General features: G+C 47.1%; 1 protein-coding gene across 3 annotated transcripts in view; it reads right to left on the minus strand.

The window, feature by feature from the left end:
* Positions 1-16542, minus strand: part of LOC130291731 (uncharacterized) — a 117050-nt gene that overhangs the window by 42872 nt on the left and 57636 nt on the right. Inside the window, exon 1 of one of the 3 annotated variants that reach the window (XR_008848021.1) lies at positions 13216-13325. The exons of 1 other annotated variant lie outside the window; for it this stretch is intronic. The gene's annotated coding sequence lies outside the window, so the exon portion shown is untranslated. Of the gene's footprint in view, positions 1-1739; positions 1860-13215; positions 13326-16542 lie in introns of those variants that run through there. One more of the 3 variants, XM_056540890.1, reaches the window with a different exon arrangement.

A 16542-nucleotide genomic window follows, 5' to 3' on the forward strand; every position in this document is an offset into this window, starting at 1 on the left:
CAGTGAAGGAGTGTCCCATAACCTCTGACCTTGCCGAACTTGGCCAGAGTTGCTCTTCTTCTTTCTAATGGCTCCTCCCCTTCTCAGTTGGGGTGTTGTTTAGGTAAATGAGGGGTTAATGTTAACCCTATAGTTCGTGACGCCAGGCTGAGGGCTAGTATGCTGAGGTAATTCTCCGGCCTATCGCTGCCCTTCCCAGTAACGATAGGTGCATATACAAAATGACTGAAGGTCCGCAAGGTACTTGAACTTGAATAAACTTTACTGAAAGGCTTGCGGCACATCCAATGCACAATAACAGTCTCAGGAATACAGTCTCTATATAGTGCAATGACTGACAGTTGTTGCGGACCTTGACTTTTAGATACAGTCTCTGAATTTAGGGAATATTTGCAGATCTGTCCGGATTTAGGGGATAGATAAGGTCCGGTGATCATGCAGAGTGCTTAGGGATTGATACACTCTCAATTTAGGCTCGATCAGCCGTTGCCGCAAGGCTCGGGCCTAACTCACTGCGGGAGATAGCTGTACAGGTCCTTCCTCGTCAGGAGTGCAGGAGCAAAGAGGAAGAGCGATGGCCGCCGCTCCCTTATATGGGCAGGGCCGTTTTGGATTGGTCCCAGTAACTGTCACTCACCATTACAAGGAGTGATGGGTAGAATACGTCACAGGGACCTCCAAAGGTCCCAAAGCAAAAACCATAGAGTTTTCCTGATCATGTGACCCACAGGTCCTGCTACACTGTATACAGGTAATTAACTATTTATAGACATTAATACAATCATATTTACATGCATCCTAAATAAACTATTAGCTCAATAACTATCTAGATGAGAGGTGACCAGGGGTGAACTAGACAATGGGGACTCCGACGTCCTAGGGACTCTGGCTAAGGGGACCCACATACGCAGGTACCGGATAGGATACAGTACCGGGACACCACATTGGCGTTTCTCTGTCATAGGAGTCTATGGAAGAAAAAAATGTCAAAAAAGCACACACACACTCTTTTAAGGACAAAAAAAAATATCGTACATATCGAAAAGTCACAAAAAATTCTGTGAGTACAACTAAATGTGGCAAAAAAGTCAAAGCTATGCAAAATAGTGTAAAATACGTAAAACAATAAATACATAAATAAATAAATAATGAGCATAAAACCATAGGACATTCCCCTGCCTAAGTATAAGACAATTGTGGTAACTGTCCACCATGTTACCTTTGGTTTGTTGTTCTATTTTCCCTTATTTGTGTTCGGTGTTTAGTTAACCCTTAGCGATGATGTTGTGGTGGAAGGATACATGTTTAAAATTGCCGGCAACTCCGCAGCACGCTGCTAAAGCGAGCAATCTACAGATTTTCTGGAAGTCACATGCAAGTCAATGGCACTTCTGGCAATTCCATAGGCCAGTCACTTTAGCAGCGGGCAACTCATAGGCTGCAGATTTTCAGGCAATTTTAAACATGTATCCTTCCACTACAGTATCATTGTAGTTGCGACTTAAAGGGGTTATCCATCATAAGGTGATTTTAGTACATACCTGCCAGACAGTAATGGACATGCTTAGGAAGGATCTGCATTTGCCTTGGGGCCTAAATGTATGTTTGAGTTTCCTTCTTTGCCTACAAATCCCATAATTCCATTTTCCTCCCTCCCATACATCAGCCACCCCACCCATTGAAACATAAATGAGCTGCATCCATTCAAAAGACCTGTGGTTTTCAATCAGGGTGCCTACATTTGTTGCATTAGTTGCAGATTGATCTCTCTCCCACCATGCGATCGCTCCACCCATTGAAGCAGACAGACTCCCTGTTATCAGCTGACTAGTGTTGTCAGGTCTCGGCCGCATTGCAACCTGGGAAAAATTTGAGACAACAGTCATTTTGTATGCTGTTAAAAATAAATATTGGGGTGAAAATCACAGAAGAATTGTGAGAAAACCGTCACACACAGGTACAGACACTATAATATGGACTACACTAACTTTACAGCCCCTGTAGCATAGTTGTTACGCCGAGCGCTCCGGGTCCCCGCTCCTCCCCGGAGCGCTCGCTACACTCCTCTCACTGCAGCGCTCCGGTCGGTTCCACGGACCCGGGGCGCTGCGATACCGCCTCTGGCCGGGATGCGATTCGCGATGCGGTTAGCGCCCGCTCGCGATGCGCACCCCGGCTCCCGTACCTGACTCGCTCTCCGTCAGTTCTGTCCCGGCGCGCGCGGCCCCGCTCCCTAGGGCGCGCGCGCGCCGGGTCTTTGCGATTTAAAGGGCCACTGCGCCGCTGATTGGCGCAGTGGTCCCAATTAGTGTTTACACCTGTGCACTTCCCTATATCACCTCACTTCCCCTTCACTCCCTCGCCGGATCTTGTTGCCTTAGTGCCAGTGAAAGCGTTTCCTTGTGTGTTCCTAGCCTGTGTTCCAGACCTCCTGCCGTTGCCCCTGACTACGATCCTTGCTGCCTGCCCCGACCTTCTGCTACGTCCGACCTTGCTTCTGTCTACTCCCTTGTACCGCGCCTATCTTCAGCAGCCAGAGAGGTAGAGCCGTTGCTAGGGGATACGACCTGGTCACTACCGCCGCAGCAAGACCATCCCGCTTTGCGGCGGGCTCTGGTGAAAACCAGTAGTGACTTAGAACCGATCCTCTAGCACGGTCCACGCCAATCCCTCTCTGGCACAGAGGATCCACTACCTGCCAGCCGGCATCGTGACAGTAGATCCGGCCATGGATCCCGCTGAAGTTCCTCTGCCAGTTGTCGCTGACCTCAGCACGGTGGTCGCCCAGCAGTCACAACAGATTGCGCAACAAGGCCAACAGCTGTCTCAACTGACTGTTATGCTACAACAGTTACTACCACAGCTCCAGCAACCATCTCCTCCGCCAGCTCCTGTACCTCCTCCGCAGCGAGTGGCCGCTTCTGGACTACGACTATCCTTGCCGGATAAATTTGATGGGGACTCTAAGCTTTGCCGTGGCTTCCTTTCCCAATGTTCATTACACTTGGAGATGATGTCGGACCAGTTCCCCACTGAAAGGTCTAAGGTGGCTTTCGTAGTCAGCCTGCTGTCTGGAAAAGCCCTGGCTTGGGCCACACCGCTCTGGGACCGCAATGACCCCGTCACTGCCTCTGTACACTCCTTCTTCTCGGAAATTCGAAGTGTCTTTGAGGAACCTGCCCGAGCCTCTTCTGCTGAGACTGCCCTGTTGAACCTGGTCCAGGGTAATTCTTCCGTTGGCGAGTATGCCGTACAATTCCGTACTCTTGCTTCTGAATTATCCTGGAACAATGAGGCCCTCTGCGCGACCTTTAAAAAAGGCCTATCCAGCAACATTAAAGATGTTCTGGCCGCACGAGAAATGCCTGCTAATCTTCATGAACTTATTCACCTAGCCACTCGCATTGACATGCGTTTTTCCGAAAGGCGTCAGGAGCTCCGCCAAGATATGGACTCTGTTCGCACGAGGCGTTTCTTCTCCTCGGCTCCTCTCTCCTCTGGTTCCCTGCAATCTGTTCCTGTGCCTCCCGCCGTGGAGGCTATGCAGGTCGACCGGTCTCGCCTGACATCTCAAGAGAGGACACGACGCCGCATGGAGAACCTCTGCCTGTACTGTGCTAGTACCGAACACTTCCTGAGGGATTGTCCTATCCGCCCTCCCCGCCTGGAAAGACGTACCCTGACTCCGCACAAAGGTGAGACAATCCTTGATGTCCACTCTGCTTCTCCACGTCTTACTGTGCCTGTGCGGATGTCTGCCTCTGCCTTCTCCTTCTCTTCTGTGGCCTTCTTGGACTCTGGATCTGCAGGAAATTTTATTTTGGCCTCTCTCGTCAACAGGTTCAACATCCCAGTGACCAGTCTCACCAGACCCCTTTACATCAATTGTATAAACAATGAAAGATTGGACTGTTCCATACGTTTCCGCACGGAGCCCCTTCTAATGAGCATCGGATCTCATCACGAGAGGATTGAACTTTTGGTCCTCCCCAATTGCACCTCGGAAATTCTCCTTGGACTTCCCTGGCTTCAACTTCATTCCCCAACCCTGGATTGGTCCACTGGGGAGATCATGAGTTGGGGGCCCTCTTGTTCCAAGGACTGTCTAAAACCGGTTCCCAGTGACCCTTGCCGTAACTCTGTGCTTCCTCCAGTAACCGGTCTCCCTAAGGCCTATATGGACTTCGCGGATGTTTTCTGCAAAAAACAAGCGGAGACTCTACCTCCTCACAGGCCTTATGATTGTCCTATCGACCTCCTCCCGGGCACTACTCCACCCCGGGGCAGAATTTATCCTCTCTCTGCCCCAGAGACTCTTGCCATGTCTGAATACGTCCAGGAGAATCTAAAAAAGGGCTTTATCCGTAAATCCTCCTCTCCTGCCGGAGCCGGATTTTTCTTTGTGTCCAAAAAAGATGGCTCTCTACGTCCTTGCATTGACTACCGCGGACTTAATAAAATCACGGTTAAGAACCGCTACCCCTTACCCCTCATCTCTGAACTCTTTGATCGCCTCCAAGGTGCCCACATCTTTACTAAATTGGACTTAAGAGGCGCCTATAACCTCATCCGCATCAGAGAGGGGGATGAGTGGAAAACAGCATTTAACACCAGAGATGGACACTTTGAGTATCTGGTCATGCCCTTTGGCCTGTGCAACGCCCCTGCTGTCTTCCAAGACTTTGTTAATGAAATTTTTCGTGATCTGTTATACTCCTGTGTTGTTGTATATCTTGATGATATCCTAATTTTTTCGGCCAATCTAGAAGAACACCGCCAGCATGTCCGTATGGTTCTTCAGAGACTTCGTGACAATCAACTCTATGCTAAAATTGAGAAATGTCTGTTTGAATGCCAATCTCTTCCTTTTCTAGGATACTTGGTCTCTGGCCAGGGACTACAAATGGATCCAGATAAACTCTCTGCCGTCTTAGATTGGCCACGCCCCTCCGGACTCCGTGCCATCCAACGTTTTTTGGGGTTCGCCAATTATTACAGGCAATTTATTCCACATTTTTCTACCATTGTGGCTCCTATTGTGGCTTTAACCAAAAAAAATGCCGATCCCAAGTCTTGGCCTCCTCAAGCGGAAGACGCCTTTAAACGACTCAAGTCTGCCTTCTCTTCGGCTCCCGTGCTCTCCAGACCTGACCCATCTAAACCCTTCCTATTGGAGGTTGATGCCTCCTCAGTGGGAGCTGGAGCTGTCCTTCTACAAAAAAACTCTTCCGGGCATGCTGTTACTTGTGGTTTTTTCTCTAGGACCTTCTCTCCGGCGGAGAGGAACTACTCCATCGGGGATCGAGAGCTTCTAGCCATTAAATTAGCACTTGAGGAATGGAGGCATCTGCTGGAGGGATCAAGATTTCCAGTTATTATTTACACCGATCACAAGAACCTCTCATACCTCGAGTCTGCCCAACGGCTGAATCCTCGTCAGGCCAGGTGGTCTCTGTTCTTTGCCCGATTTAATTTTGAAATTCACTTTCGGCCTGCTGATAAGAACATTAGGGCCGATGCTCTCTCTCGTTCCTCAGATGCTTCTGAAATTGAACTCTCTCCTCAACACATCATTCCTCCTGACTGCCTGATTTCCACTTCTCCAGCCTCCATCAGGCAAACTCCTCCAGGAAAGACCTTTGTTTCTCCACGCCAACGCCTCGGAATCCTCAAATGGGGTCACTCCTCCCATCTCGCAGGTCATGCGGGCATCAAGAAATCTGTGCAACTCATCTCTCGCTTCTATTGGTGGCCAACTCTAGAGACTGATGTGGTGGACTTTGTGCGAGCCTGCACTATCTGTGCCCGGGATAAGACTCCTCGCCAGAAGCCCGCTGGTTTTCTTCTTCCTCTGCCTGTTCCCGAACAACCTTGGTCACTGATTGGTATGGATTTTATTACTGACTTACCCCCATCCCATGGCAACACTGTTATTTGGGTGGTCGTTGATCGATTCTCCAAAATGGCACATTTCATCCCTCTTCCTGGTCTTCCTTCAGCGCCTCAGTTGGCTAAACAATTTTTTGTACACATTTTTCGTCTTCACGGGTTGCCTACGCAGATCGTCTCGGATAGAGGCGTCCAATTTGTGTCTAAATTCTGGAGGGCTCTCTGTAAACAACTCAAGATTAAATTAAATTTTTCTTCTGCATACCATCCTCAATCCAATGGACAAGTAGAGAGAATTAACCAGATCTTGGGTGACTATTTACGACATTTTGTTTCCTCCCGCCAGGATGACTGGGCAGATCTTCTACCTTGGGCCGAATTCTCGTATAATTTCAGAATCTCTGAATCTTCCTCCAAATCCCCGTTTTTCGTGGTGTACGGCCGTCACCCTCTTCCCCCCCTCCCTACCCCCTTGCCCTCTGGTCTGCCCGCTGTGGATGAAATTTCTCGTGATCTTTCCATCATATGGAGAGAGACCCAAAATTCTCTCTTACAGGCTTCTTCACGCATGAAGAGATTCGCGGATAAGAAAAGAAGAGCTCCTCCCATTTTTTCCCCTGGAGACAAGGTATGGCTCTCCGCCAAATATGTCCGCTTCCGTGTCCCTAGCTATAAGTTGGGACCACGCTATCTTGGTCCTTTCAAGATTCTGCGCCAGATTAATCCTGTCTCTTACAAACTTCTTCTTCCTCCTTCTCTTCGTATTCCTAATGCCTTTCATGTTTCTCTTCTTAAACCACTTATCATTAACCGTTTCTCTCCCAAATCCGTTTCCCCCACTCCTGTCTCCGGCTCCTCGGACATCTTCTCCGTCAAAGAAATTTTAGCATCTAAAAAGGTCAGAGGGAAAACCTTCTTTTTAGTGGATTGGGAGGGTTGTGGTCCAGAAGAGAGGTCCTGGGAACCTGAGGACAATATCCTGGACAAAAGTCTGGTCCTCAGGTTCTCAGGCTCCAAGAAGAGGGGGAGACCCAAGGGGGGGGGTACTGTTACGCCGAGCGCTCCGGGTCCCCGCTCCTCCCCGGAGCGCTCGCTACACTCCTCTCACTGCAGCGCTCCGGTCGGTTCCACGGACCCGGGGCGCTGCGATACCGCCTCTGGCCGGGATGCGATTCGCGATGCGGTTAGCGCCCGCTCGCGATGCGCACCCCGGCTCCCGTACCTGACTCGCTCTCCGTCAGTTCTGTCCCGGCGCGCGCGGCCCCGCTCCCTAGGGCGCGCGCGCGCCGGGTCTTTGCGATTTAAAGGGCCACTGCGCCGCTGATTGGCGCAGTGGTCCCAATTAGTGTTTACACCTGTGCACTTCCCTATATCACCTCACTTCCCCTTCACTCCCTCGCCGGATCTTGTTGCCTTAGTGCCAGTGAAAGCGTTTCCTTGTGTGTTCCTAGCCTGTGTTCCAGACCTCCTGCCGTTGCCCCTGACTACGATCCTTGCTGCCTGCCCCGACCTTCTGCTACGTCCGACCTTGCTTCTGTCTACTCCCTTGTACCGCGCCTATCTTCAGCAGCCAGAGAGGTAGAGCCGTTGCTAGGGGATACGACCTGGTCACTACCGCCGCAGCAAGACCATCCCGCTTTGCGGCGGGCTCTGGTGAAAACCAGTAGTGACTTAGAACCGATCCTCTAGCACGGTCCACGCCAATCCCTCTCTGGCACAGAGGATCCACTACCTGCCAGCCGGCATCGTGACAATAGTCAAATAAAAAAACTAAATCCTGGAATACCCCTTTAAAGGGGTACTCCGGTGAAAACCTTTTTTCTTTTAAATCAACTGGTGGCAGAAAGTTAAACATATTTGTAAATTACTTCTATTAAAAAATCTTAATCCTTCCAGTACTTATTAGCTGCTGAATGCTACAGAGGAAATTTCTTTCTTTTTGGAACACTGATGACATCACGAGCACAGTGCTCTCTGCTGACATCTCTGTCCATTTTAGCAACCATGCATAGCAGATGTATGCTAAGGGCAGCTTGGTGGCTCAGTGGTTTGCACTGCTGCCTTGCAGTGCTGGGGACTTGGGTTCAAATCCCACTAAGGACAACAATAAATAAAGTGTTGTTTTTATTATTATAATAATGTCAGCAGAGAGAACTGTGGTCGTGATGTCATCAGAAAGCATTCCAAAAAGAAAATAATTTCCTCTGTAGTATTCAGCAGCTAATAAATACAGGAAGGATTAAGATTTTTTAATAGAAGTAATTTACAAATAGGTTTAACTTTCTGCAACCATTTGATTTAAAAGAAAAAAGGTTTGCACCGGAGTACCCCTTTAAGTATGAAACAGTTAAGTCTGGAAAACTACATGACTGAACCCACTAGGCCGCATTTCAGGCCTTCACTAAAGTTCCTCTCATGTCCTTATAGATGTGGCTTATCTCACCTAGATGTAGGCTTCCTCTCAGTACCACTTACCTCTCTGTGACTCAATCTTCTCCCAGGAATGAAAAGACAAGCGCTCCATAGAGTAGTAACGTTCAGATCCCGTGGTGAGAAAAGTATATAAATTAATTGCTCACCCTGGGCGGTTGTGCAACTTCATACACAACAATGATGTAGGCGTGAGATAGTAGGTCGTCTGCTGCCCTTCGGTAAATCTATGACATTAGAGGATAAGGCTTCAACGGAAGCCGGCTCAACGGCGCTGATCGACCATAACTGGTGTAAGGATAAAAAGGGATTTATTGACCAGAATGCAACGCGTTTCGCTGCGCATGCGCAGCGAAACGCGTTGCATTCTGGTCAATAGATCCCTTTTTATCCTTACACCTGTTGTGGTCGATCAGCGCCGTTGAGCCGGCTTCCGTTGAAGCCTTATCCTCTAATGTCAATCTTCCCCCAGGCTGACATTATCTCTACATGCACAGCTACCTCACTCAGCCTGACAGTGCACTTAGCCTATAGCACTATAGCGGCGGCTGCGCAGAACACTGCCCTCATAGCCTTCATAGGCCCGTCTAACAAGTGGTCACTAGATGGATTCATTTTCATGACAGCAGGGCTCAAATCACATTCCTTCAGACACTTACACAGCAAGGGACCCTCTGCCCCATGACTCTAGCCCACTACCTCACCTGTGGATGGCAAACCTCTCTAACCTCAAGGCCAACAATGCTTCCCCAGATGCACTAACCCCATCAAAATATTCCAGATTAAAAAGGCCAGGCCTTAAATTTTCATAGGCCAACTATACGCCCCAAATGCAAGCTTAGTGGAGCAGTTCACCAGTAGTGTTGAATACGAATATTCGAAATGCAAATTTTTACCGTGAATATATACTTAGTGGTAATAATATAGCGCTATATATTCGTAATGACGAATATTAGTTTTTTTTTATGCGAATTTATGCGAATTTATGCAAATACTTGTGCGAATATTTATGCGAAAATCGGCACTTCCAGACTGGACACTGATCCCTCCCTTCTTTTAGGTGAAAGATTGCGCATGCGCACTATGCAAATTTGCTTACAAATTTTCGCATGAAAAAAAAAAAAAGAGGGAACGAATATGGGAATTTCGCAAACATAGGACAAATATTCGTCCATATATTCGCAAAATATCCGAATTTGAATATGGCCCCTGTCGCTCATCACTATTCACCAGTCCCACATTTCTAAAAGTTAGGGATGATGGCGCCATCAATTAAAGAGGCCTGCTACCTCACCACCAACCCAGTACACAGGGTGTTAGAATGATGCGGGGCAAAGCACAACACAACACGACACGATACGACACAACACGCATGTCATACATACCACACCCTTACAGAGAACACAGAAAACAAAAACATCAATCACCGGAAACACACCCTAGTTTGTCAAACACTGTTCTTCTGTTCTCACCTTCGTGATCCATCACCTCTCAGACACTGCTCACTGCAAACCCACCCCGTCTCTCCACAGCTACACTATCCCTGTCACTACTCACAGTCAGAGGGTAAGTATCCAGCATGGGGAAAGCAAAGACAAAGCAAAGAACAACAGGCGCTTGAAACCCTCGAAAACTGATGAAGGATACAATGAGTTAAAAGTGAGCAAGAATTTTGGGGGGGGGAGGAGGGTATAAAAAAGATAACATGATGATATCCTAAAATCCATTAAAAAAAAACTAAACAAAAAAAAAACATTAAAACAAAAAGAGCCTTGAACAATGATACAGTATGTATAAGGTATAATACACAAGCTTTTCACAATATTGTACAAGTGATTGTTTGTTTAAAGGGGTACTCCCGTTTTTTTTTTTTTTTTAAATCAACTGGTGCCAGAAAGTTAAACAGATTTGTAAATTACTTCTATTAAAAAATCTTAATCCTTCCAGTACTTATTAGTTGCTGAATACTACAGAGGAAATGGTTTTCTTTTTGGAACACAGAGCTCTCTGCTGACATCATGACCACAGTGCTCTCTGCTGACATCTCTGTCCATTTTAGGAACTGTCCAGAGCAGCATATGTTTGCTATGGAGATTTTCTCCTACTCTCGACAGTTCTTAAACTGGACAGAGATGTCAGCAGAGAGCACTGTGGTCATGATGTCAGCAGAGAGCTCTGTGTTCCAAAAAGAAAAACATTTCCTCTGTAGTATACAGCAGCTAAGAAGTCCCATGCCCAGACAGCCTATGACTGTCAAAAGTTTTTTTCAAAGTGCTTTTTTACACTTTAAAGCGCAAGTCCCACGTTTCAAGACCGCATGATCTTCAGCTCCAGTGTGGGAATACGCAGGCCACTGTAGGCAGTACGGTTACCAAGGCAACGGCACCACGCTCAGTGAAGTTCTGTGCTTGAGTTCCATTCTACAGAAAAGGAACTTTACTGTGCATGGTACAGTTACTTTGGCAACCATACCAGCCAACGTGGCCTGCATCTCCTTATGCTTTAAAGGGGTACTCCTCTGGAAAACATTATTTTTTAAATCAACTGGTGCCAGAAAGTTAAACAGATTTGTAAATGACTTCTATTAAAAAATCTTAATCCTTCCAGTACTTATCAGTTGCTATATTTTGCACAGGAAGTTCTTTTCTTTTTTAATTTCCTTTCTGTCTGACCACAGTACTCTCTGCTGACACCTATGTCCATTTTAGGAACTATCCAGAGCAGGTGAGGTTTGCTATGGGGATTTGCTCCTACTCTGGGCAGTTCCTAAAATGGACAAAGGTGTCAGCAGAGAGCACTGTGGTCAATTCAAAAAGAAAATAACTTCCTGTGCAACATACAGAAGCTGATAAATACTGGAAGGATTAAGATTTTTAAATAGAAATAATTTACAAATCTGTTTAACTTTCTGGCACCATTTGATTAAAAAATATTAAAATGGTGTTTTTCTCTAGTCAGCACCTGTGGCACGCAGAATGTTTTTCTGGGTGGGTATTCTGCGGTGTCAATAAGCCCTTATTTTTCTTTTTAAGAGACTATTGCTGCAGCTAGGGCCTTTTTTGGGTACACCATGACCTGAGTTTATTGGTGTGAAGGACCCTTCATATATGACGCTATATTATACATATTGTTGTATGCTTTTTATTTCTTACTCATGCAGAGGGTGTGGTTTCAGGGTACATTCAGATGAGTGGATCCACAGCGTATTTTACGCTGCGGATCCACCGCCGAAGGACCACTTCAAGGTGCCTTTAGATGTGCCTGCTCAGAGCGGCAATACACCGCTACTGACACACTGCGATGTGCAAGTGGTCGTGCGCATGCGCCATATACTCGCACATCGCTGCTCTCGGCCTAGCCCAGGGAGTAGGGGGAGTGGCCACAATGTGTGCGAGTACACCGCGCATGCGCGGGGACTCGCACATCGCAGCAGTGTGTCGGCTCGTATCGGCATATTGCCACTCCGAGCAGGCACATCTAAAGGCACCATGCAGCGGTCATTCAGCAGCGGATCCTCAGCATAAAATACCCTGTGGATCCGCTCGTCTGAACGTACCCTAAAGGTGCTTTTTTTTAGTGGATGTGTTTTAAATGCTTATCATATCAAAATGATGCATCTTTTTATATAGCGTATATTTTACTTCCTGCATTCCACAGATATACAGTAGTTGTAAGGATTATGTTGTTGCCTAAGTACAATTATATCTTAATATCTGTAGGGGCCACACCTCTGGACTTGACTGTCAATAGCATAATACTCCTTGTAGAGTCATGTTACAAATTAACTTCTCTCTGGGACACAGACTGGAGTGTGTCCTATTACTATATTAAGAGACAATAAAAACCTAGTTAATTGCTTGTAATGGATCTCACAGTCTTAAATCTGTGGGAGTAGAGTAAATATACAAAACTAAGTAGAATTAATATGACTGTAAAAATATTGTTTAGTTCTTGGTTGTTATCTCTCGACTTAAAGTGGTACTCTGCCGCTAGACATCTTATCCTCTATCCAAAGGTTAGGGGATAAGGTGTCTGATTGCTGAGGACCCCCGCGATCTCAGTTGTGGCACCCCAGACATCCAGTGCACAGAGCGAACTTGGCTCCGTGCCGGATGACTGGCAATGCGGGAGGAGGAGCCATGCCCCCTCAATGCAAGTCTATAGGAAGGGGCGTGACGGCCCCTCCCATAGACTTGAATTGAGGGGGGTGCTAAAGTCACGAATGCCGGTGCAGCAGGGAGATAAGATGTCTAGGGGCGGAGTACCCCTTTAACTACATTCTAATGGTCCAGAGAGAAATTCACAAGAACCCATTGAGTTATTCGGGCCTCATAGCAAAAATCTGAATCCTCCCATCTGTTAAAATAATAAAGAAATACCAAAAAACTATACTTATCAGGAAAGAGGTCGGGCTCTGCTACAGGTGTACAGGTGTAGGCCGCAGCGTGAAGCTGTCTGTGGCCTATAACAACTGCTTGGGTGAAGAGGGCTACCCGAACTGCCCACATTTTAATCTGCAAGGTGGATTAGAAATAGGGTTATTTGGTCCCTGACCAGGCCCCCCTGTCTCCCATAGTAGAGGCATATCCTGCCTCTATGGTAGGTACCCCACTGGAGTTACCCCAGAGATAATAAATAACTGCAGGACCAGCTTGTTGTCCAACTGGGCAACTCCTCACAATGAAGGAAGCCCCCCCTGACTGTCTGGTTGGGCTCATACATGGGGTCTTAAGCAGGGGGATAACCTTATTATGTAGTAGCGCTTGATGCCGATTCAAATTAATGAATGATTGGTTGTTCACAAGAGCTAAGGTCCGCTTAAACTTTACTCAAAGCCCCTTAGCAATTATGCTTTGCTAGGGATTTCCAACCACCTCTGGACTTTTCATATCTTACCCAGCTTTCCCTGGAAGCGATATACACTCCTTGAAACCTTGTGCAAACATCTGGTGAAAGGTGCCGAGATCTGCCGACAGGTGCCAAGATATGCCGACAAGTGCTAAAATCTGTCGACAGGAACCAAAATATGCAGAAAGTTGCGAAATCTGCTGGCAGGTGGCAATATCTCCTGAGATCAGCAGACAGGCAACAAAATGTGCTGACAGGTGCCGAAATTAACCAACAGGTGTCGAGATCTATCAAAATCTGCCAACAGGTGCTGCGATCTGCCAAATTATGCTGACAGGTGCTGAGATCTGCCGACAGGTGGCAAAATCTGTCGACAGGTGCTGAGATCTGCCAACAGGTGGCAAAATCTGCCAACAGGTGGTGGGATCAGCCTTTAGGTACCGGGATATGCCGATAGGGGCCAGGACCCATTGACAGGCACCAAGATCTGCCAATAGGTGCTGAAATCTGCCGACAGGTGCCAAAATTTGTTGACAGGTGCTGAGATCTGACGACAGGACCCGAGATGTGCCAAAATCTGCCAACAAGTGCTGAGATCTGCTGACAGTTGCCGAGATCTGACGGCAGTTGCCGTGATCTGCCAAAAGGTGACAACATCTGCCAGCCGGTGCTGAAATCTGATGGCATGTGCCGAGGTCTGCCGACAGAAAGCATACCATTTTGGAAACTAGACCCCTCGGGGAACGTATCAAGGAATTAAGTGAGCCTTAATACCCCACAGATGTTTCACGAATTTTGCATATGTAAAATAAAAATATTTTTTTTCACTAAAATGTGTGTTTCCCCCCAAATTTCACATTTTTGAAAGGGTTAATAGCAGAAAAGACCCCAAAATCTGTAACCCCATCTCTTCTGAGTATGGAGGTACCACATAAGTTGACCTGATGTGCACTACGGGCGAACTACAATTCTCAGAAGAGAAGGAGTAATATTTGGCTTTTTGAGAGCAAATTTTGCTAGGGGGGCATGTCGCATTTAGGAAGCCCCTATGGTGCCAGGACAGCAAAAAAAAAAAAAAACCCACATGGCATACCATTTTGGAAACTAGACTCCTTGAGGAACATAACAAGGAATTAAGTGATCCTTAATACCACACAGGGGTTTCACGACTTTTGCATATGTAAAAAAAAAATTCACTAAAATGTGTGTTTCCCCCCAAATTTCACATTTTTGCAATGGTTAATAGCAGAAAAGACCCCCCAAAATTTGTAACCCCATCTCTTCTGAGTATGGAGGTACCCCATAAGTTGACCTGAAGTGCACTACGGGCAAACTACAATGCTCAGAAGAGAAGGAGTCACACTTGCAAACTTTGCTGAAATGCGGGGGGGGGGGGGGACATGTCGCATTTAGGAAGCCCCTATGGTGCCAGGACAGCAAAAAAAAAACCCACATGGCATACCATTTTGGAAACTAGACCCCTTGAGGAACGCAACAAGGGGTAAAGTAAGCCTTAATACCTCACAGGGGTTTCACGACTTTTGCATATGTAAAAAAAAAAATTTCTTTCACTAAAATGTGGGTTTTCCCCAAAATTTTACATTTTTACAAGGGTTAATAGCAAAAAAGACCCCCCAAAATTTGTATATACATTTCTTTGGAATAAGGACATACCTTAATTTTTGATGACTTTCGCTCCGCGGGTGCACACCAGGTCTTGGAGTGAGAGGTAAGTCAGGGGCCTTCAGCTTATTATAGCAGCCAGGATGTGGGACCCCCTCTCAAGGAGCGTTAATGGGGGAGCACTGAGCCCTAAAATAGGGGAACACTATGGGGGACAACGGGCCGTAACTGGGATAGACAGGTGGGGGTACAGAGGCCCGTACTATGGGGTACAGTGGACCAGAAAACTATAAATCATAAAATAATAAAACAGGATATGTTCCCAGAATGATGACCCAGAGCATAGCCAAAACTAAAAAAAAATATGCCCGACCCAAACCCTATGCTCTGAATCATCATTCTGGGAATGTGATGTGTGTGACCGTCCCTAACCTGTTGCCTCAAATGCGCACCCACTCAGGTGGAGAGAGAGCGCTGCGCATTTGAGGCAACATAAAAAAGTCCCCGATGATAGTGACTCAGTGACCTATGACCCATTTTTGAAAAAACACCCCCAGAGGTCTTATCAGGTATATTTTTTTCAGGTTTTTTTGGGCAATTTAGTGATTTATGGGGGTTATATTTTGGAATGTACTCTGGACTTGGTACATTGGTCAAATTATGGAAAATTCAAATGAAAAGGGAAAATTTAGTGATACTCCCTGAAGCAGCCTATGCAGAGGCCCGGATTATCTGGGCAAGTGTCACACTGATATCTGGTGTCCTTCCACATCCCCTTCCTGTAACACACTCTGCATTTTTTCTGGGATCGCCCCTTCCTTCCATTGGGGGGGATGTCACCTGGAAAGTGTTGGCCTGGGACGATCCTGGCGCCTATAACTCCAGACCCTTGGGAAGTCTGGCCTGATCTTTCCCGGTCAGCAAAGATCAGGAACCTTAGGACTTCTTCTTGGTACTGGAGGAATGTCCCTGTGTTGCCAGTGTACTGGGACAGTACAAAAGCGTTGTACATGGCAACCTGTACCAAGTAGACCGCAACTTTTTTGTACCATGCCCGTGTTTTCCGCATGGCGTTATATGGCTTGAGGACTTGATCTGAGAGATCAACTCCCCCCATATACCGATTGTAGTCCAGAATACAATCGGGCTTGAGGACCGGTCCCACGGTACCTCGCACAGGGACAGGGGTGCTGCTGTTCCCATGAATAGTGGTGAGCATAAGGACATCCCTCTTATCCTTATACTTCACCAACAACAGGTTATCATGGGTCAGGGCACGGGACTCACTCTTGGTGATAGGCATCTTAACAAAATTTAGAGGGAGGCCTCTCGGGTTCTTCCGCACGGTCCCACAAGCGGACGTTCATCTGGCGGAAAGGGATTTGAACAGAGGGATGCTGGTATAAAAGTTATCCACGTACACGTGGAAACCTTTATCTAGCAATGGGTGCACAAGGTCCCGAACGAGTTTCCCGCTAATACCCAGAGTGGGGGGACATTCTGAGGGTTCAATACGGGAATCTCGTCCCTCATATACTCTAAACTTGCAAGTGTACCCGGAGGTACTCTCGCAGAGTTTGTAGAGTTTCACGCCATACCGCGCCCGCTTCGAGGGAATATACTGGCGGAAGATGAGTCTCCACTTAAAACTGATGAGAGACTCATCTACCGAGAGGTCCCTGAGCGGTACGTAGGCCTCCAAAAATTTAGCCCCAAAGTGATCAATAACCGGTCTCACTTTGCAAAGCCAGT

The sequence above is a fragment of the Hyla sarda genome, chromosome 9 (genome assembly GCF_029499605.1).
Source record: "Hyla sarda isolate aHylSar1 chromosome 9, aHylSar1.hap1, whole genome shotgun sequence".
Taxonomy (NCBI): domain Eukaryota; kingdom Metazoa; phylum Chordata; class Amphibia; order Anura; family Hylidae; genus Hyla; species Hyla sarda.